This window comes from Prionailurus viverrinus, chromosome D3 (assembly GCF_022837055.1).
Source record: "Prionailurus viverrinus isolate Anna chromosome D3, UM_Priviv_1.0, whole genome shotgun sequence".
Taxonomy (NCBI): domain Eukaryota; kingdom Metazoa; phylum Chordata; class Mammalia; order Carnivora; family Felidae; genus Prionailurus; species Prionailurus viverrinus.
In genome coordinates, this window is record NC_062572.1 from 41,651,768 (window position 1) to 41,672,228 (window position 20,461).

The 20,461-nt window shown below is 45.6% G+C and overlaps 1 protein-coding gene and 1 long non-coding RNA gene across 7 annotated transcripts in view; one reads left to right on the plus strand and one right to left on the minus strand.

Annotated features, from left to right (window-relative positions):
* The window catches only part of DLGAP1 (DLG associated protein 1), a 324,376-nt gene that overhangs the window by 234,074 nt on the left and 69,841 nt on the right, over positions 1-20,461 (plus strand). The gene's annotated exons all lie outside the window — the stretch shown is intronic.
* LOC125149478 (uncharacterized) lies at positions 6,036-16,612 on the minus strand. Of its 2 annotated transcripts, none has more exons than XR_007145935.1 (4): positions 15,910-16,612; positions 9,305-9,780; positions 7,098-7,208; positions 6,036-6,584 (listed from the first exon to the last, which is right to left on the minus strand). It is a non-coding gene; the product is annotated as an uncharacterized LOC125149478 (long non-coding RNA). The 2 variants fall into 2 exon arrangements; XR_007145934.1 differs by having other exon boundaries at positions 7,098-7,190; positions 15,910-16,611.

Below are 20,461 nucleotides of genomic sequence, written 5' to 3' on the forward strand. Positions count from 1 at the left end.
GACCGCATGGTCCACAAAGCCTAAAATATTTACCACTCGATATAGAGAAGTTGGCTGACCTGTTCTAGAAGAACATGTCAGACGGAGATACTGTTGCACCCACCTCTGGCAGCTTACCAGCCTCTCTGAACTTCACCTCCGTCTCCAAATCTGTAAAACGGAACGGAACGAAGGTCAGGTGTAAAAAGCACTTAGCACAATTCCGCACCCTCACGGGTAAAGTATAAAATGTAGCTCTTCCCTTTCCAGGCCTTATTACGATTTGAGAGCCACAGAACGATGACGAACAGTGTTGCCAGTTCCCGATTTTAGGCACACCTTGGAATTCAGGCAGACTCTACAGAGACCCTCTTTTAAAATTCATTTGTAGGGGTGCCTGGGTGGCGCAGTCGGTTAAGCGTCCGACTTCAGCCAGGTCACGATCTCGCGGTCCGTGAGTTCGAGCCCCGCGTCGGGCTCTGTGCTGACAGCTCAGAGCCTGGAGCCTGTTTCTGATTCTGTGTCTCCCTCTCTCTCTGCCCCTCCCCCGTTCATGCTCTGTCTCTCTCTGTCCCAAAAATAAATAAACGTTGAAAAAAATTTAAAAATTAAAAAAAAAAAAAAATTCATTTGTATTACTCCGGAGGAAAGAGATGTTTGCAAGAAGTCTTCTAAAAATGTAACGCCTTCATTTATCGGAGGAGCTAGAGTTTTCCCCTTCAAAGAGCAAGCACGAAACGGAGTGAAAGAGATCTGGAAAACTGGGAGCTGAGTGAGTGGGGAAGAGCAGGGGGCAGGGAATCTCCCTTTGCCTATGGAGACAAAGACTCCGGAACACATTTGTGCTCAGAGCTGCCTCTGCCACAGACAAAGCAAAGAAAAATGTTTTCCTGGCCTCCCTTCAGCCATCAGCTCCCCTTCCTATTTCCCTAAAGATTAGCTACTCCACCCCCACTGCCTCCCACCTGCCAAGGTCTCCCTTGGATGTTTTCTTTCATCGCCTGGCTATTTCCAAGGCCAGTTCCCCAGCAACTCCCTCAAAGATTATCTGCCTGTGACCCAGCTTTCCTCACTGCTCCAAATTCAAAAAGGGGCATCCGGGAGCCTGTTTATTAAGTGCCCCTGGACTCTCTCTCTTTAGAAGCAAGCTTCTAGGGGCGCCTGGGTGGCGCAGTCGGTTAAGTGTCCGACTTCAGCCAGGTCACGATCTCGCGGTCCGTGAGTTCAAGCCCCGCGTCAGGCTCTGGGGTGATGGCCCAGAGCCTGGAGCCTGTTTCCGATTCTGTGTCTCCCTCTCTCTCTGCCCCTCCCCCGTTCATGCTGTCTCTCTCTGTCCCAAAAATAAATAAATGTTGAAAAAAAAAATTAAAAAAAAAAAAAAAGAGTCTCTCTAGAAGCAAGCTTCTATTCAAGAAAATAGACACACCCCAGCTAGCACTTACTGTGGTAACAGTAGACCTACCCGTCTCAACTTTTCTACTCAGTTACTGAAAACCACCAAAATTATCAACTCTATTTATCCAGCATATGAAAAATTATGTTCTGTCTCCTCTCCAAGTTATGTTTGAAAATCTACTTAAAATAATGGGGCACCTGGGTGGCTCAGTCAGTTAAGCCTCTGACTTCGGCTCAGGTTGTGATCTTACAGATCATGAGTTTGAACCTCGTGTGGGGCTCTACACTGTCAGCACAGAGCCGGCTTTGGATCCTCTCTCCCTCTCTCTGCCCCTCCCCTGTTCGTTCTCTCTCTCTTTCTCTCAAAAATAAAGAAACATTTAAAAATAAAGAAATGATATGGAAACCAATTTGACAATAAATTATATTAAAAAATAAAAATAAACAAAACCTACTTAAAATTAATAAATTAATGAATGAATAAAATCTACTTAGCTTCACCCTAAGCAATGTTGGAAGAATTGTTCCTTTTTAATGTTTATTTATTTTTGACAGACACAGAGAGAGAGAGAGAGAGAGCTCACAAGCAGGGGAAGGGCAGAGAGAGAGAGAGAGCGAGACACAGAATCCAAAGCAGGCTCCAGGCTCTGAGGCTGTCAGCACAAAGCCCAATGCAGGGTTCGAACTCATGAACCATGAGATCATGACCGGAGCCAAAGTCAGACCCTCAACCAACTGAGCCACCCAGGAGCCCAGAACTGTTCCTTTTTAATGCAGCTATTTGTTGACATGTCATTTTTTTTTTAATTTTTTTTTTCAACGTTTATTTATTTATTTTTTTGGAACAGAGAGAGACAGAGCATGAACGGGGGAGGGGCAGAGAGAGAGGGAGACACAGAATCGGAAACAGGCTCCAGGCTCCGAGCCATCAGCCCAGAGCCTGACACGGGGCTCGAACTCACAGACTGCGAGATCGCGACCTGGCTGAAGTCGGACGCTCAACCGACTGCGCCACCCAGGCGCCCCAGACATGTCATTTTTATATCAAATATTATGAGTGTTTGGGATGGATGGGAGGGGGAGAGAGGGCCCTTTGGCCCTATTAATTTTTACAGCATTTTCCCCCTCCTATTTACCTAAATTTGTGATTTCATGCAAATTTTATAAAATATTTTGTGTTATCCCCAGAGCCTGAACTCCACAGAAGCCAAAGGCCAACTCAATTTATGCTGCTCCTGAAAGAATTGTGGTTTGGGAAAATTACTCTGATGGCTCCCGAAAAAGTAATAATTCTTATTACTACTGCTTTTGTTCCTACCACAACATCTGCAGAGCACTTTGCAATTTACAAAGGGCTTTCACACCTGCTACCTCTTTCATGGTCACCGTAACAGCTGTCTTATAGTTATGGTCCCACTCTCCAGATTATTATAAAATGAAGCACCGAATGCATTCTACAGGTTGTTATACAATGTAGCATAGAATACTTCAGCGCACTGCCCTAGATCACAGACCTACCAATTTACAGACCAAGAATTCCAAAGACTTCTGCTTCATCCGGGCTTTCCGTTCATGCCCATGTCTTAGGCACAGGGCCCTCTCAACCAACACTGTCCCTTTGACTCCTTTCTCCAGAATGCCAACCTTCTTCTCCTGAGAAAGGTTTGATTGATTGTATATCCAAAACCACTTATAAAATAGAGCACTACCCACATTTCACTTAAGCTCAAAATGTTTTGTTTTGGTTTTTTTCAACAACATACTTCCTGATCGAATCTCTCTTATGTTAGTGACAGAAAAATGGACTAAATGACAGACATCAAGATCTTTTCAGAAGAAAAGCTTTCGTTGTTTTGCTTATTTTTATCTCAGGTAAACATCTGGGAAATCACCAAAAATGAAAATATGTCTGAGATGGTCAATGTTTCAGAAGTACTTTTATGACTATCAATTTTTTTTAATGCTTATATATTTATTTTTGAGAGAGAGAGAGAGAGAGAGGGAGGGAGGGAGGGAGGGAGGAAGAGAGAAAGCACGAGAGCAGGGGAGGGGCAGAGAGAAAGGGAGAGAGAGAGAATCCCAAGCAGGCTCCATGCTGTCCGTGCAGAGCCAGACTCAGGGCTTGAACCCACGAACCATGGGATCGTGACCCGAGCCAAAATCAAGAGTCAGACACTTAACTGATCGAGTCACCCAAGCGCCCCTGAGACCATGAATTTAAAGGTCCCATAAAATCGGAAGCTTGAGGGCATCTCTGACAGGAGCACCGCCAGCGAATATACTGAACAACAGCGTTTTCACCTGAGATTCAGTTTTGTCTCCTCGCATGCCCCCTGCCTGGCACTGGACAAGATACCTGAGACGTCTGGATGCCACGGAGATAGGATGGCATAATCTCACCAACTGTACATGGAACTGCAACTTCCGCGTGTCCCGGGCCCTTTGCACCTGGCTTAGCAGCTGCTTAGACAAAATGAAAGGATTCCTCTTATGAAACTGTTGACATCATCGTTGCTGTTACTATATACTATTTATTGAACACTTACTACGTGTCGGGTAATAGGGTGAGCATTTCTCATATATTACTTCATTTTATCCACCCAACCCCCTAAGGAAGGTATTCTAATCCTCATTTTACACAGCAAGAAACTGATATTCAAAGAGATTAAGCAACTGTCCCTAGGCGACACGCTTTTAAACCAAAGGTCTTCCTCCAAAACTTGTATTTTGTAACGTGATGCAATACCGTCTCCCAGACGTGGAAAGCGAAGCCGTTGTTGCTTAATAGATTTCTGGTCATTTCAGTGGATATGTTTAGGGCTGGTATCCTACCTTGTTACTATAGTAAACGAAGGAAATCGAGTGGGCAGGGCTTAAGCAGTCTGCAACTTTAAATTCTCAAGTAGTTGAACTTAGAGTAAGCAGGTCCCATTCCTATCCTGCCCTCCAGCCCTCCCTGGCTGCAGATCATGAGAGTTGACTGTGAAGGCAAAGGGAGACATAGTTGTAAGCGCTTTTGTTTTTGTCTTTTCTGAACTCTAGAGAGTATGAAAAAGTTTTAAACCTCTGGTAGGGATCCATCCTGCAAGACATCAGAAATCCGTAACAGTTTCTGCCTCTTCCAAAGTTCAGGACAGCAGAGGCCGCAGCTAGTCACCCTGTGTGACCTGAATGAGTGGCAGGGGGAGCGTCGCAGGGGGTGGAGGGGTGCAGGCAGAAAGGCTGCAGAGGGCTGGGGTGGGGTACAGTGACACAACACCGGTAAGGACCCGGCCAAAGAGCAGAATGGGCGAGCGACAACTCCCCACCCTTGGAAAGTGCTTCTGGTTTTTAAAAGACGCAACACCTTCATGGTCAATTGCATTTTCTCCGTGCATCTCTTATTCATAGGTGGCTACTGGGTGGCAATGGGAGAGTGTAAGGCCTCCTTGAAAATGAGCACAGAAGGAGGGCTCTCCAAAGAGAGAACTGATGAACTGAGGCCAGAGTGATAAGGTGAAGTTTTAATATCACACACTACAGAGAGGCCTCTGAAAATGTGTGCTCATGCACGTATCATGTGTGCAAGGCTCTTCATGCTATAGAAAGGCAAACATCTGAAAAGTATAGAATGTCCTCCCTTGGGCAATTTTCAAGATGGTTTTTGTTATGTATGAATTTTGTTGTATCAAATGATGTAGGAAGGAGAAGAAAAGGAAAAGAGCCTACTTCCTGTGTCAGATAGAAGAGCCACACCGTGTCACCTTACACTATATAAACGTCCCCCATCTATCCCATTACACTAGGAGATCATCGATGCCATTACGGGAACTCAGCAGATGAAAAAACAGGGACTAAAAGAGTTGACTCATACGAGGTCACGTAGCTCGTAATTGGCAGGTCAGGATTTCCAGCGGGTCTGGCTGACTTTGAAGAATGGCCTTTCGAGGTGGCTGCCTGGCTTAGTTGGTAGAGCATGTGACTCTTGATCTCAGGGTCATGAGTTCAAGCCCTGTGTTGGGTGTGGAGCCTACTTAAAATAAAAAAATAAATAAACAAAAATAGAAGAACCACATTTTCCAGTCACCACACTATTGCTGATGGAAGTTGGGCCACCAAGGCTGAGAACCTTTTTGAAATAGAGAAATTTTGGTCTGGAAATATGCTGTGTAACAGAATTTGTCATATAGAATCTTTTTTTTTTTTTTAACTTTTATTCAGTTTTGTGAGACAGAGGGAGACAGAACACCAGTGGGGAAGGAGCAGAGAAAGAGGGAGACACAGAATCCGAAGCCTGTTCCAGGCTCTGAGCTGTCAGCACTGAGCCCAACGTGAGGCTCAAACTCACGAACTGTGAGATCATGACCTGAGCCAAAGTCCGGAGCTTAACCAACTGAGCCACCCAGGCACCCGTCATATAGAATCATATAGAGTAGTCAACAAAGACCTACCTCATTGCTAATTCTCCTCTGCTATCATCCAAGAGCATTGGAGTAGTAACTGTAACAAGCAAAGGGTGATGAGTTTTATAATAGAGACGGGTAGAAGGTGATAATGAAACACAAATGAATCTTTTTTTTTTTTTTTTTTACTGTTTATTTATTTATTTTGAGAGAGAGAGAATCCCAATCAGGCTCCATGCTGTCAGTGCAGAGCCTGATGCGGGGTTCGATTCCTCGAACCCGTGAGATCACAACCTTGGCCAAAATCAAGAGTTGGACTCTTAACCAACTAAGCCACCCAGGCACCATAAATGAAGTGAATCTTGATGAATGACTAGGAGTGTTCAAGCAAGGAAGGACACTTAGCATATATAAATCCATTTGCATAACTCTAAGCCAAATCAATAAATAAGCAAATAAAATTTTAGAAATAAAATCAAAGTGACTTAGATGGGAAAGGCATTCATTTTCTCAGTAACAGCAAATCTAGAGGTAAGGCGGCCACTGAAGATATCCAAACCAGCTTCCTGCCATGTTTCCACCTGTCATCTTCACTGTGGGTTGTCTTCTCAGGCAGATGCTCTTTGTGGTCCCCAGATGGCAGCCACAGTTCAGGGTATCTCTTGGTGATGACAGTATCCAGAGCAAGAAAAGGGATATGGAGGTGATCCTTCCCAGAAGCATTCCCATCAATCTTCCCATCAAACAAGACTCAGCCTCCAAATCTAGGAAGGGGCTCGCCATCCCCCAAAGTCATGGCTGCTTGGAAAAGTCAACAGCATTGAGGTCCTGTTGGCAAGGGGGGTGGTTATAAGAAAGTAAACAACAATGTGTGCCACAAGCATAAAGACATATAAAAAGATGGCATTCTGGAAATGATAAATCGTTAGGTCTGAAAACATCAGGAATTATATGCCAGTGCTTGGCGGTATTTTCTGGGCCAGTAGTCCTCAAGGTCTTAAAGACAGTGAAATATCAAACCATTCTGAGAGGTTTTCATTATTTTTTTCAAAAATGGTAATCATAAAATTTCCTTCAAAACCAAATGGTTAAAAAAACAAATACAGCAATACATATGGTAAAAATAAAATGAATTTAGTTGGATATCACAACGGTGATGACGTAATAGTGTATTTAATTTGCATTCTGATATTTGTACTTTATGATTGTACTTTATGATAACAATAGTTATGATTCTCTTTAATTGGAGAATTCAAAGAAGCCTAAAAGATAAAATAAAAATCATTCATAAGCACATCACTTGGCTATAACTACTTGATGCCAAAGTAGGGTCTTACATACCTTTTATACAGAATTACAGTAGTGACTTTTTTTTCTTTGTTAGAATGCATTTTGAAGTCAATTTCTTCTTATCACAATTTTCTGACAAATTTTCTACAAAATAAAGGCAAGCTACTGCTGGTCAGTTTATAGAAAAAAGCAACACACTGGCTTATAAATTATAGAGTACAATCGATCACATTAGGAAAAAAAAAGAGCAGTATCACTATTGTTTTGTTTCTGTTTTCCCCTAAAGAGGTGAATTTCTGTTGACTTTCTACTTTATGGAGCAGGTTACCTAAACCCAGACTCCAGAACAGAAGTGAGGCAAGCAGCAAAGAAGCAGGGACTTCTTCAGTGTGGTTCTGATCAGGAAGGATGGGGGAGGGGTTGCAAGAACTGGGGCCACATCTCATTCCAGCAAGATGCAGCTTTCACCTTGAGAGTGGTTATGGGTCAAGGCATCAGGGCACCAGCACTAAGAAAGGGATAAGGATGCTCTCGGGACGCCTGGGTGGCTCAGCGGGTGAAGCATCCTACTTTGGCACAGGTCATGATCTCATAGTCCGTGGGTCCAAGTCCCATGTCAGGCTCTGTGCTGACAGTTCAGAGCCTATAGCCTGCTTCAGATTCTGTTTCCCTCTCTCTCTACCCCTCCCCTCCTTGCTCACTCTCTCAAAAATAAATATTAAAAAAAATTTTTTTTTAAAGGGGGGGATAAGGATGCTCTTGTTGGAACCTTCAGGAAGGTTGTGTCTGTCCCATGTGCCTTCGTTGAATAACCACTACCAGGGGTCAGGAATGTGCAGATTTCTTTAATTTTTCACTTCCAATATGGAAAAGGAGATCTGAACATCTCTCCATATAGTAGCAAACTACAGCAAGACTATTCTTTTATTTATTTATTTTTTAATGTTTATTGATTTTGAGAGACAGAGAGCGCACACACACGTGCACATAAGCAGGGCAAGGGCAAAGAGAGAGGGAGAGAGAATTCCAAGGAAGCTCTGCGCTGACAACAGTCAGCCCAGAGCAGCAGAGCCCGCTGTGGGGCTCGATCTCAGGAGCCAAGAAAGAGATCATGACCTGAGCAGAAATCAAGAGTCGGACACTTAACCGACTGAGCCACCCAGGTGCCTCAGGACTATTCTTTTAAATTTCAGGACCTGTCTAGGCAGGAATCTATCATGAAGGTTGTTGTTTTACCTTGTTTTTTAAGTCCCCTTTGTCTTTCCAGGGAACTTGATGGTTTTAATAACTAAGAGTAAAAGCCGTCAGGAGGATGTAGAATTCCAAGGTTCTTTTGGAAGGTGAGCAGAAACCAAGTTATTCAGAATCTCCAAAGCCCTAGACTTTATGTAAGACTTTCTCCTGTGGGCAGACCTGTCAGCTGGAGAGTGACAGGTTCTGGTCAGGATCTTGAACCCTTGCTCTAAGTGTATTCAACAGTGTGGGAAGCAGGGACAAGACAGACCCAGTGAGACCAATTAGAAGAGTCTTTCTCAAAATATCTTGGCAAACAAAATTCAATCTTTCCTGTTGCCCAGAATGTACACAGATCTGGATGCACGCACGCACTGCAACAAGGTTCAGGAAACAGTACTTACTTTGTTTGACACATCTCACATTTTCTAATCTACTTCATTTTTTAAATGGTGAAACCGTATGACCCACCTCAATGGATTTCATGACCCCTGAATAAGTCACAACTGGTAGTTCGAGAGACTGTGACTTAGGAAGTTGCTGTGAGCCTCCAGAGGGGAGGTAATAGGATCTAGGAAAGCAGAGAGCTGGATGGCAGGAGGTAGAAGGATTCCAGACAGGTTTAAGAGAAGACAGAAGGTCTCAAAGGAATGAGAGATAATGCCCAGAGTTTGCGCTGGGTAGATACAGGGATCGTTTGCCGAGAGGGGTAATGTTAACTGCAAGACCTGTTATGAGGGTCAAGATAAGGAGCATTTGAGAAATGCCCTTTTGGGGGGTAAATACAACTGCATCCCTCAATTTGAGGCATAGCGAAGAAAAACAATCTAGGGACCACATTGCATAACTCCAGAGAGTGTTTACCTTTTACTCAAAGAGGGAGCAAAATGGTGGTGACGGAAAAAAGGAAATCATTAAAGGGGAGGTGGGGGGGGGGGAGGAGTGGACTCTGAGCCTGGAAATTCTACTTGGAAAAGACAGTCAGGCTCTAATTCCCAGGGAAACAACCCAGATCAAAGACTCACCTGGTGCTCTGCTATTGGGGCTATCAGGACTTTGGTAAGGCTGAGAATAGGGTAAGTATAGCCCGGGGCTTTGCATTTAGCAAACCCGTGGGCAGGAGTTTGCTTCTCGATGCACCAAGCTGGCAGCAAATTTGGAATTCTCCATCGCCAGTTCAGAAACTTAACAGGCGTTTCTTACGCACTTCTTATAAAAATGGAAATCCATTAACTTCATTCTTCTTGCACGCTCTGTGACAGCATCAGGTCAAAGGGACTTTTTTCCTTCCTCTTTTCATGGCGTCCACAGTCTCAATCCTTCTCCTTCAAAATCCTTTATTTTACAAAACAATAGGTTGTGGTGGAAGCCTGTTGCTAGTTGAAGATTCCGAACAATAGGTGTCTCTGAGCCGGGTTTATTGAAATGGTCTTGTCTGTGTCCTGGGGGAGATTGTAAATGAGATGTCAACAGGAGTTCTTTTGTGCGAGTGGCATTCGGCCTGAAAGAGAGGAATTTCCTTACTGTGCTAGTATTTAAAGTAGATTTGTTGCTGCTTTGGCTAAAACTTTTTATCCAACTCCCGGAGCTAACAGCACTGAATGAGTCACTCGGCCTGATTGTGACTTCCTTCCCTCCTTAGCAAAGCACTGACTCAGTCATTTACATTTAGAAAGGAAGACTCCTAAGAAGATTTCTTGGATTTTCCTCAGCTTGAGCCTCTTTTCTAGACCATCACGTGGACCCGAGCTGTCAGCAATCCTGTAACCCCCAGGAGAGGGCAGGCTGGCCAGGCTGTTTTTCTCACTCCTGGGGAAAACTCCTGGCTGTTTTGCTTGCTTTCTTTTAAAATCCAAGAAGAGAGACAGTTTCCTGCCTTAAGCCTTTTCCTTTCTCCCTCCCTCCCTCCCTTTTTTTCGGGGGGGGGGGGGAAGAGGCGGTAAATGACAGGCAATTTCAGTTTACTATAATTACCACTGAGGTTTGACTAACTCTACCCTTAGAAGATAAGGCAACCGTTTTATTACCTCTCAGCCAGGTGCCTGAGGGTGACGAGCCTCGCCTTTATCTGGAGACCTGACAAGGTCTCAGCAACTGCAAATGGGCTGAATCTTTGAGCAGCGGCCATCCAAACGCTTCCCTTCTCTGTGATCCATTTCCCTGCTCTTTATTGGTAGTTAATTTTGATCCAAACACTAGCGCTGGTTTCCTCTCGTCTTTCCGCATTCCTCCACCTTACCAGTCATATTGCTATGCTAATTACAAACGGTGTAAATTACAAACCTCTGGCCCCAAGCATTCAACACACAGACTATTTTAACCTCCTCTGGTTTGGGAGATTTGCAGTGGGTATAGTTGCTCTTTCAAAGAGTTGATACTTGATCAAATCTTTCACCTATGACAGTACACATCCAAAATAATCAAATTGTTTTTGCCTTTACTTTCTCCGGCTCCTTTTGAGAAGTAAAATGTTATCCGCGTCAGGGGGCAGGGCAGTGCTTGTTTCAGGTGATAAAAATTTCTAGTGCTTGATCTATGTATGTCTGCCATTTGCTAACCCGTCTCCCCACCCACCGGTTTATTCTTTCATTCAAGATCTTACATGGATTACCTCTGTTATCCCTTGGGTTGGAAATGCGGCATAAAAATGTACATTCTGAAAATAATTTTCAAACTGTGCGGGCTAGGTAGCGCTTCAGGGAGTGTAGAGTGCCTTTGCAGATCAACTTTTAGGCAAGTATCCTACTTGGTAGCCAATTAGCACAGTCCCCAGCCTGGACCTAGCACAGAGCCACCCTCCTGTCAGCATAAATTATAATTATGGTGGGTCAAGGAGAAGAATGTTGGTTTTACTTATTTTGCTGGGAAGTAACTATAGCTTGAGGGCAGGGGATGAGAATGAGGCAGAACATGATGGAAAAGATGAGTGAAAACACATCCACACCAACTTGCAGATATGAGGTGTTTACCTACAAGAACACATGGGACTTTCCCATTCTGGGCTTTATGTAGACAGCATCCCACCTTGTGAGGAAACGTTGCTTGAAAGCCTCTCCTGACACCCCTGTTACCATTTCACAAAAATCAAATCAAGATGCTTCCAAGTACAGTGTGTGAAACCAGTAAACGCCCAGGACTCCAACACGGTCGAGGAAAGAGACACAATGTCAGAAGTATCATCACCCTGATCTTGGATTTCTCCTTTCCACCTACAATGCCGTGCGCACCACCACCCCTCACCACCGATCGGCTATCCTCTTGGTAGGCTCAAGGCAGGGCCTGGGAGGCCTCTGAAGGAGGAAGTCCACAGCTGGGACGCTTACTGCCAAAGGAGCGGGTAAACGTCATCCCTTCACGGGCACCCGGGTGGCTCAGTCGGTTAAGCATTCAGCTCAGGTCATGATCGCATGGTTTGTGGGTTCAAGCCCTGCATCAGGCTCTGCCCTGACAACGTGGAGCCCCTTTGGGATTCTCTCTCTGCCTCTGTCCCACTTGCTCTCTCTCTTTCTCTAAATACACTTTAAAAATTTTTAAATTAAAAACATCATTCCTTCATCTGCAATTCTGAAAGCCATTGGCCAAAATCTGACCTTGGGGCTACCTGCATTGTGACTGTTCTACCCCTTCCCGCAGACAAACAGGTCAGAGCACCTGATTAAGAGGTGCTGCCCTAGCCCCCTGGGGTATGTCCGGTATATTAGCTTCCCACAATCCAAAAAGTTCTGAATTTCGAGCACATGCAACCAAGGATTTCAGATACGGGCTTTTAGATACAGATGGTGTTCTCATAAGGGTTCAAAGGAGAATCTGAAAGACAAAACTATAAGGCAGCTCTTTCGAATCTAAGTAAGGAGGCTTAGATGGGAAGAACTCAGGTTCCAATCAGACTCCACCCTGGAGAACATGGGCAGCCCCCTCTCTCCAGCCTCCTGGTCACTTCTGGAATTGGATTTCTAGGTATAGCACTTTGCTCTGTTAAATACTGTGAACAAGGATGATGATGGGGGCAGGTAGAGTAAATTGATAGAGATTTTAGTGAGGGCCTCATCAGTTTCCTGGGTTGTTTCACTTTAATGTTTTCCAAATGATAAACACCCAAGTGTAAAGTAGAATTTTTAATGCAGCTTTTAAGTGGCCCTTGACCTATCAACGGTAAAGGCTGACTCGGGGACTGAACTCCTGGTTGAAGCACGGATGGGCAAAGAGCCCTTGGGACACCTGGACAGGTTCTTCTCTGGATCTGTGTCCTCATCTGTCCGGGACACAGTTGGGTAATGAAGTGTCATTTTAAGCACTGATTCTTATTTGAGACTCAGTGGCGGGCTGGTATCCTTCCTGGGCGGAGTGGGCTGGTGCAAACGGTATTCTACGGATTAACCCAGACAGTTTTCCTGTTTTCCCTTTGAAAAGGGGGGTTTCAGGGAGGAAAGAGGAATGGAGTAGGATGAATAATTAACTGCCTAACGACACACACCAGGGCGTCCTGTGGCCTCCCACATGCCCTGCTCTCCAGACCCAGGTAATTATTCCTCATCATACTGAAACCAACAGGAAGGAATGGTGGATGCATTTTCTTTCTTCTACACTTCCCCACACATCCTGTTTTCCCGGCTTTGGGGATTTGAGCTTGCCTTGTGCAAAAACTTCTGTTCCAGGCCAAGCCCTCCCTCCAGACCCTCCGTCCGCAGGGCAGCAGAAGCGGGTGGCTCTGATAGGGTTGCCCTTTCTCCAAAGCCCAAGGAGGCTGACCGTGAGCAGAGGGGTTCCCAGCAAATCCAGCTGGAAGTTTCAGTTAGGACTTAGCCTGACTGGACCCGCGAACTATGCCGATTTGTACACAGGTCACTCTGCACAGCCACCTCTCTTTCTCAAGGGGCACAAGTTGGCAATATGTGCCTGATACCCAACTCCCAGCTACCGTCAGCTACTCCACACAGACCCGGGGTTAGGTAGGCTTGAGTGCTCCTTTGTTTACCAGACACACAAACGACATGGCAGGAGAGTCCTGTTTGGTTGTGTGATTCCATTCCAGATTTTTCCTGGTATTCCAGGCTCCAGGTCCCATTGTGCAGGTGATACTAATTCTCATGAAATAAGACCAGGAGGTAAAGAGAGTTCTTGGCTCTCGGATATCCATCTTGTGCAAGCAGAGAACAGCAGAATAATGAGAAGGCAAAGAAAGGCAGCTGCGTGGGACAAGGGCAGCTAGCATCGTCAGCCCCTCACATGGCCATTTGCTGAGGGCCCGTGGGCAAAGCCAAACAGAAGACGGAGGAAGTTAGGCGAATAATCCACAGGAACAACTGCGTTCAGCTAATACTAGGTTGGGCTTTTGCATACCAGCTCATGGCAAAAGATGGCCGGTCACAAGTGCACTTGGCCAGCACTCGGCCAATGCCAGACAGAGGTGGGCATCAGTGACAGGAGATTTTATTGCAGTATCCAAGGTCACAGAGAACGGCTTTGCTGAGTATTTATTTTACTTCTACCCTGATGACCTCCCTCTCCTATTCGTCCCTTTCTCTTTTTCTCCAGGAGGGGTCTTCTCATCCCTGTTCTTTCCTTCATGTAACCAGCATTTTACCACGGTGCTACTATGTGCCATGCATGTTCCAAGCACTGTAGTCATAGTGAACAAAATGGACAACGATGCTGACCAGGTGGTTCTTACATCCTTAACTAATTCCTTTCTCAGTCTCATCAGGAAAAAAAAAAAAAAAAATCACCTAAGAGAATATAGGCAAGTGTGGCTGAGAAGTGACATCTGACAAGAAATGAAACCTAGTTGAAGAGAAGCTTAAAAGACAAATTTCCTTCCCCACTCCTGGCACCATCCCTATCCCAGGCCTCGTAGGCATGCTGTCCTTCAGCAAGACCGGGTCTGCACTAACCTGAGGAGATGGTTGACCAGCTGCCCAAACAGGAAACCTTATATAATTCTGTAACCCTGACCTTGGGCCCTGAATCTTCCCCTCCTGTAAACAATCCATTCCATCCAGGAAAACCTGCAGATTGGCTGGGACAAATTTTGAAAAACACACACAATGTGACCAACGTTGAAAAAATCCCTAAGTCCTACAGGAAGTGATACATCTGATTCATTGGTAGAAATCACTTCATAAAGTGATGGAACAAGTGGAAATTTAATCCTAACACATGAAACTGCCAGGGCAGTCACTTATGTACATGGATGACTCAACAGCACCTGTTGGAAAGACCGGGAAAACGAGCCGTGAAATCCTGATCACATTCCCTTCTGGAAGCAATAGCCCTGCCTTGCAAATTAGTAAGCCCAGTGTTCTCAACATCCCGACTTCAACATTTGTGCCTCGTTCTTAAGAAGGCTATGACTCACCGTGGCTACTGGTCAAATGATTCTTACTCAGAGCCGTGGGCTTTAATCTTTAGCATTAAACGGTCTAGGCAAATACTAGCCAAATGTCTGTCTACTTTCAAGATGTTCCTTTGAAATGATTGATTTCAGGCAACAACTGGTTTTCCATATGGTAACCCTCAATTTCTAATATTATTTCGCTTGTTGCCAAGTTTCATTAAAAGTCCACATTAGAAGCTTCAGACCTCAGTCGCTGGACCTGGGCCTTCTAAAATGACTTTCCTCCAAACACCATTTAACTTCCTTTAATTTAGTTAATTAATGGAACTTTCTGAAAAGCACTGTTACTTTGATCTGAACCTCTTGCTTTAGTTTCCAGCTAACATTTCCAGGGAGGGAGAAAGAACGGATGCCCTCGCAACTGGCTGGGGCTAACAGCGGCTCACAACTTTGGCCATCCCTCCAAATCAGAGACATCTGAAGGCGAGTACTTGAGAGGAAGAAGACTGGTTAAAAATAATGCCCTCGGCATTTCTGTGGGTGTTTGCCCCACACAGAGATAAAACAGCGAAACCGGTACTGCAAGCCATAGGAAGCTCGGCCTGCAGTCTGGAAATCCTAAATAATCCTTGCAAGTAGACCAAGTGGAAGCCAAAGATGAGACTTAGAAATGCTTCTGCCCAAGAGAAAGTTTTCTTTTTATTTTTAAAATTTTTTTTTTTCAACGTTTATTTATTTTTGGGACAGAGAGAGACAGAGCATGAACCGGGGAGGGGCAGAGAGAGAGGGAGACACAGAATCGGAAACAGGCTCCAGGCTCTGAGCCATCAGCCCAGAGCCCGACGCGGGGCTCGAACTCACGGACCGCGAGATCGTGACCTGGCTGAAGTCGGACGCTTAACCGACTGCGCCACCCAGGCGCCCCGCAAGAGAAAGTTTTCTGCATACAACTTACAAAATCAGATAAAAATTAAAAACGGAAAAGGCAACTCCCAGCAGGAATCCTCAGTTTCTTGGCTATTAATCCTTGCTGCCATCCATCCAACCAAATGGCTAGGGTAGTTCTTGCTTGCCTTTCAACTTGCCACCACAAAAAACGTTACCCTAGCTGCTGTTCAGAACGGAACAAAACCCACAACCTCAACCCAGAGATCTTACGCTGCAGCAAGGGTAAGATTTTTTGTGAAGGCGATCGGTTCAAAAGCAAGACATTCTGAATCGTGACCAACACTCTTTGTGTTCTTTTGGAAGGCAAGACTAGCAAAGGAGTCCACCCCTTTCCATAGCGTGACTTACCTTGGAGCTGAGCCGCGGATTTCCAAGTACCTCGCTGAGGTTCCGATCTTGGCCACAAGGCGGCCCTCGAGAGTAGGGCTGCCCGCAAGCAATACCTTTTTCTCCAGTCTCTTGGCTGGGGGGGGGGGGGGGGGGGGGGAGAGGGGCGGGGTATGGAGGTGAGGGGGGCGGGGGGAGATGCAGCTGGCTTTAAAAAAAAAATGCATCCATCTGTTCTCTGAAATTATGCCACTTGCCATTTTACAAGGCGAAGGTTGCCACGTTACCTGTTGCCAGGTTCCTGGGAGTGCTTGGGGAAAATGTGGGCGAGAAAGGTACAGCACAAAGTCCTCCAGCTTGGTGCCTTTCAAGCTCTTTGGACCGGGCTGGCGCTGACATTTGGAGAGCAGCTGCCGCGGATTGCCCGAGCATTGTTTGGTTGTAGTTCTAACAGAGGAGTGGCTGCCTGTTACATCATTTCCAGGCATGAAGTGCCTGGGGCTTTTTCTTTTTTTTTTTTCTTTTTTAATGACTAACTCTGATCCCTCCCTCCCTGGATTTTGGTACAGTACAAGCTCTGTGCGCAACAGGCTCACCTCAGGAAGCCCAAGTTTTGTAGCAACTTGTTAAAACAACTTGGGTGCCTCTTAGAAAAAAAAAAAAAAAAGTTGGGACTTTGAAACAAACCTTTCCATTCTTCCGTCTGAGAACAATGTTGTGTTTGATTAGCAAGCCGAGCGCTGCGGGCCCCAGACCTCTGTTCTCCCGCAAGAGCCGGGCTGCTATCAGATGAATAGATCTCCAAGCCAGACATGCCGAGGCTTGGGGCATTTGTCTGGCATTAGGAAGTGTCTGGAAGACTAGCAACTACCAACTGGCAAGTCTTATGACTAAAGAGTTATTACACCGCTCCTCCCTCTCTGTCCACATTCCCTGCCCTTCCCCTCCGCGCTCACACAAGCGTGCTTTTTTTCTACTTCGGCGGAGAAGAGGTTAGCTGGCCTCTGTGGTTTCCGTGGAGGATGGCTTTAGTGGCAACGGCTGTCCCGGCCGCGTCCCGCCGGCCAACACTAACCCGGAGAGCCGGCCAGAAGCGGGGTGCGTCTCCTGGGAGCCCCGCCCTCTCAGCGGGAGGCGGCGCTGCCGGGACCACTGACCACCACACTTTGGGTGGCCTGGAGATGTTCAGCTGTAAATATTTTGAAACAAGGGAGCGATTTTTCCATGTGTATTTTGTTTTAATAAGTTCCTCCCTTTTTGCAGTGTTTTTAAAGACGCAGCCGGTGCACCCCTTGTTGACCACTCCGAATTCATTCATTCTCCACACCTTTGTCAGGTTCCTACAAGGGTGCACACTGCTGTGTTGGGGGCCGTTTGGGGGCATTTTCTCCTGGGAAGCATTATGCTTTATTGGACAAGGTGGTTTTGTTTTTTTGTTTTTTGTGGTTTCTTTTTAGTTTATTAATTTATTTGGGGAGGGGGGGAGGCAGAGAGGGAGGGAGAGAGAGAATCCCAAGCTGCCAGCTCAGAACCTGAGGTGGCGGTGGGGAGGGCACGGAGTGGGGTGTGGGGGGCTGGATCCCACAAACCGTGAGAGCATGACCTGAGCCAAAATCAAGAGTAGGTGGGTAGGGGACTGAGCCACCCAGAGCCCCATGGACAAGGTGTTTAATGGTGGTGAATAGAGGTGGTTTGGGGGAGTGCGGGGTAAGTTATGCTAACTCCACTACTTAGTAGCTGTATAGACACTTCAGTTACCTGCTCTGAGCCTCAGTCTTACCATCAAGCAAATGGGGATAGCGAGAGCTTCCTCTGTCGTGAGACCATGTCTTAAATTCTTAGCACAGTGTGAAACGGAGTAAGGATTCACTCTCTGGCGATTTGGTTGATCTAACAGCACATCAAAAGTCTGGACCTGGGGCGCCTGGGTGGCGCAGTCGGTTAAGCGTCCGACTTCAGCCAGGTCACGATCTCACGGTCCGTGAGTTCGAGCCCCGCGTCAGGCTCTGGGCTGATGGCTCAGAGCCTGGAGCCTGCTTCCGATTCTGTGTCTCCCTCTCTCTCTGCCCCTCCCCGGTTCATGCTCTGTCTCTCTCTGTCCCAAAAATAAATAAATGTTGAAAAAAAAAAAAAAAAAAAGTCTGGACCAGCGGGCACCGGTGGCTCAGTCAGTTAAGCCTGCAGACTCTTGATTTCAGTTTCTCAGTTCTTGGGATGGAGCCCCCTGTCAGGCTCTGCACTGACAGCTAGGAGCCTGCTTGGGATTCTCTATCCCTCTCTCTCAGCCCCCAACTCACATGCACACGTGCACACACACACATGCGCGTGCGCTCTCTTTCTCTCTCTCTCTCTCTCAAAATAAATAAATAAAAATAATAATAAAGAGTCTGGACTAAAGGCGCACCTGGCTGGCCCAGTTGGTGGACCACGTGACTCTTGATCTTGGGGTGGTGAGTTCAAGCCCCGCGTTAGGTGTAGAGCTTCCTTTAAAAAAAAAAAAAGTCTGGACTAATGTTCCATCTTATCATCTTTGTTTTCACCTGTGTTTGTGCTTTTATCCTGTGAAGGACTCAAGCCAGAACACTGGTGTGTCCAGCACTGGGTGGGGGGAGTCCAGCCTGTGTGACATATCACCGTGGGGAGCATCGCCTCCAGTTCCCTGGCAGTTCAGCACTTCTGGGCCTACTTGATGCAAAGCCGCAGCAGCAAATTTCTCTTAGTAGCAGCCTTGCCCTCATCTGTGCCAAAATGCATTCCCAGGATGCCAGAACATTCGTCATTGCTACCAAACAGCCTTGTTGGTAACTCTCCCTGACCTCCTCTCTTGACTTCACTTCACTCTCAAGGAGTCTCTACTTCTCAAATTCTTTTCTAGCTTTTATTAATATTCCTAAAACCACAGGAGCTCCGGTTTGAAAGAAATCTTGCCATCTACTTCTGGCCCCCATCAGATGGTGATACAATTTTTAATTTATTTAAATATTATTTTTTAAGTTTATTTTTTTAGTAATGTCTATACCCAACATGGGGCTCGAACCCCCAAATCAAGGGTTGTATGCTTTATCGCACCGAGCCAGCCAGGTGCCCCAGATGGTTGTACAATTTTGATAGCTTCCCAGTCAAAGGATGAACTGGTCTGTGCTAAACACCTCCAGAGACCAAGAGCCTGCTACCCAGCAAGGTTTCCATATTCCACCTTTGGACAACTGACTGTTACAGAATTATTCTTAGTGCCTCTCTGAGCTCTTGCCTTTGTGGTTTCCCATGGGGCATCATAGAGAACTGGTCCACGCCAACTTCTACACAAGAGTCTTCGAGATCATTGGAAATCCTTCTGTCTTCCTTCTCTTGCAAGCTAAACATCTGCTTCCCTTAATCTACTCCTTGTAAGATACAGCTTTTCTTTCCCCAGAGCACTCTGCAATTTCCCCCTTAAGGAAAAGAACCCAGAATGAAACACAGCACAACCATCCTTCTGTTGTTCTAGGTGTCGCACTTGTACTCACACACACTCTCTTCAAAATAGGCAACTGACCCGATGTTAAAACCACAATCTTGTATTTGTGCGGTAGACCCGCTATGTCCTAAGTGTACATCCTTCCACGTTTCTTTTTTTTCTTTTAGCCTCTTCACACCATTCTGCTTTCTAAAATAGCCTGTAGTTTCAAGTTATTTCCCTAATACGTCCTTAATCCTTACACACCACCTCTGCCCTGTCCACTGGATGTGCAAATGTTTCCTGTCAGTGCTTCTCAAACTATCTCTAGTGATGGATTTGTTTGTTTGTTTGTTTGTTTGTTTGTTTGATGTCCGATCCATTGCAGATCAATATTTTGGTAAAAATGCAATAAAATGAATCACTAGAAAAAGGAGATTTAAAAAACGGGGCACCCATCTTCTTTTTGTTAGATTCAACCAATGAGATAGTCCTTAGAATTGCTGTACAAGTTTCTAAAAGCTATTCTTTGATTTTCATGGCATATCTCACCATACAGTCACCAAATAGTTTGTGAATCGATCCCTGTCTGTGGACCACACTTCGAATAGTGCCCCTCTATGCACACAGGTGTGCTGGAAATGCTTAATAACTGTCTCTCTAAGGCAGGGGTAGTATTTCCTAATTTCCATTGTGTAAACATTCACACCAAGGTCAGTTTGAAGCTATCAATGAAATATCACTACATACAGACTTGGGAAGAGACATGCACGATTAACTATCAAGCTGGTAAGAGCCAGGTCCAGCACCCCACTGTTAAACCCATTTGATTTTTTTTAAATCTCCTTTTGAGGGCTTGTTAAACTGTGGTGGGCTGGACCAAATCACCAAAATCAGAAAACCTTTGCCCTCAACAGAAACAAGAAAGTAGGTTGAGGCAGGCCTTCTCTCTTTGGTGGCCTTCAGCTCAGTAAGAGCAGACCATCTGATACAACTCAGCAAATCCAAGATTGCTCTGACCATGACTTCGGTGTAGAAGCCTGCCACCACTAAAGGCAGATCAAATCACAGCTAGCTTTGTGGTTAATAATATCTTAGAATAACTTGTTTACATCAACAAGATATCTTGGGGTGCCT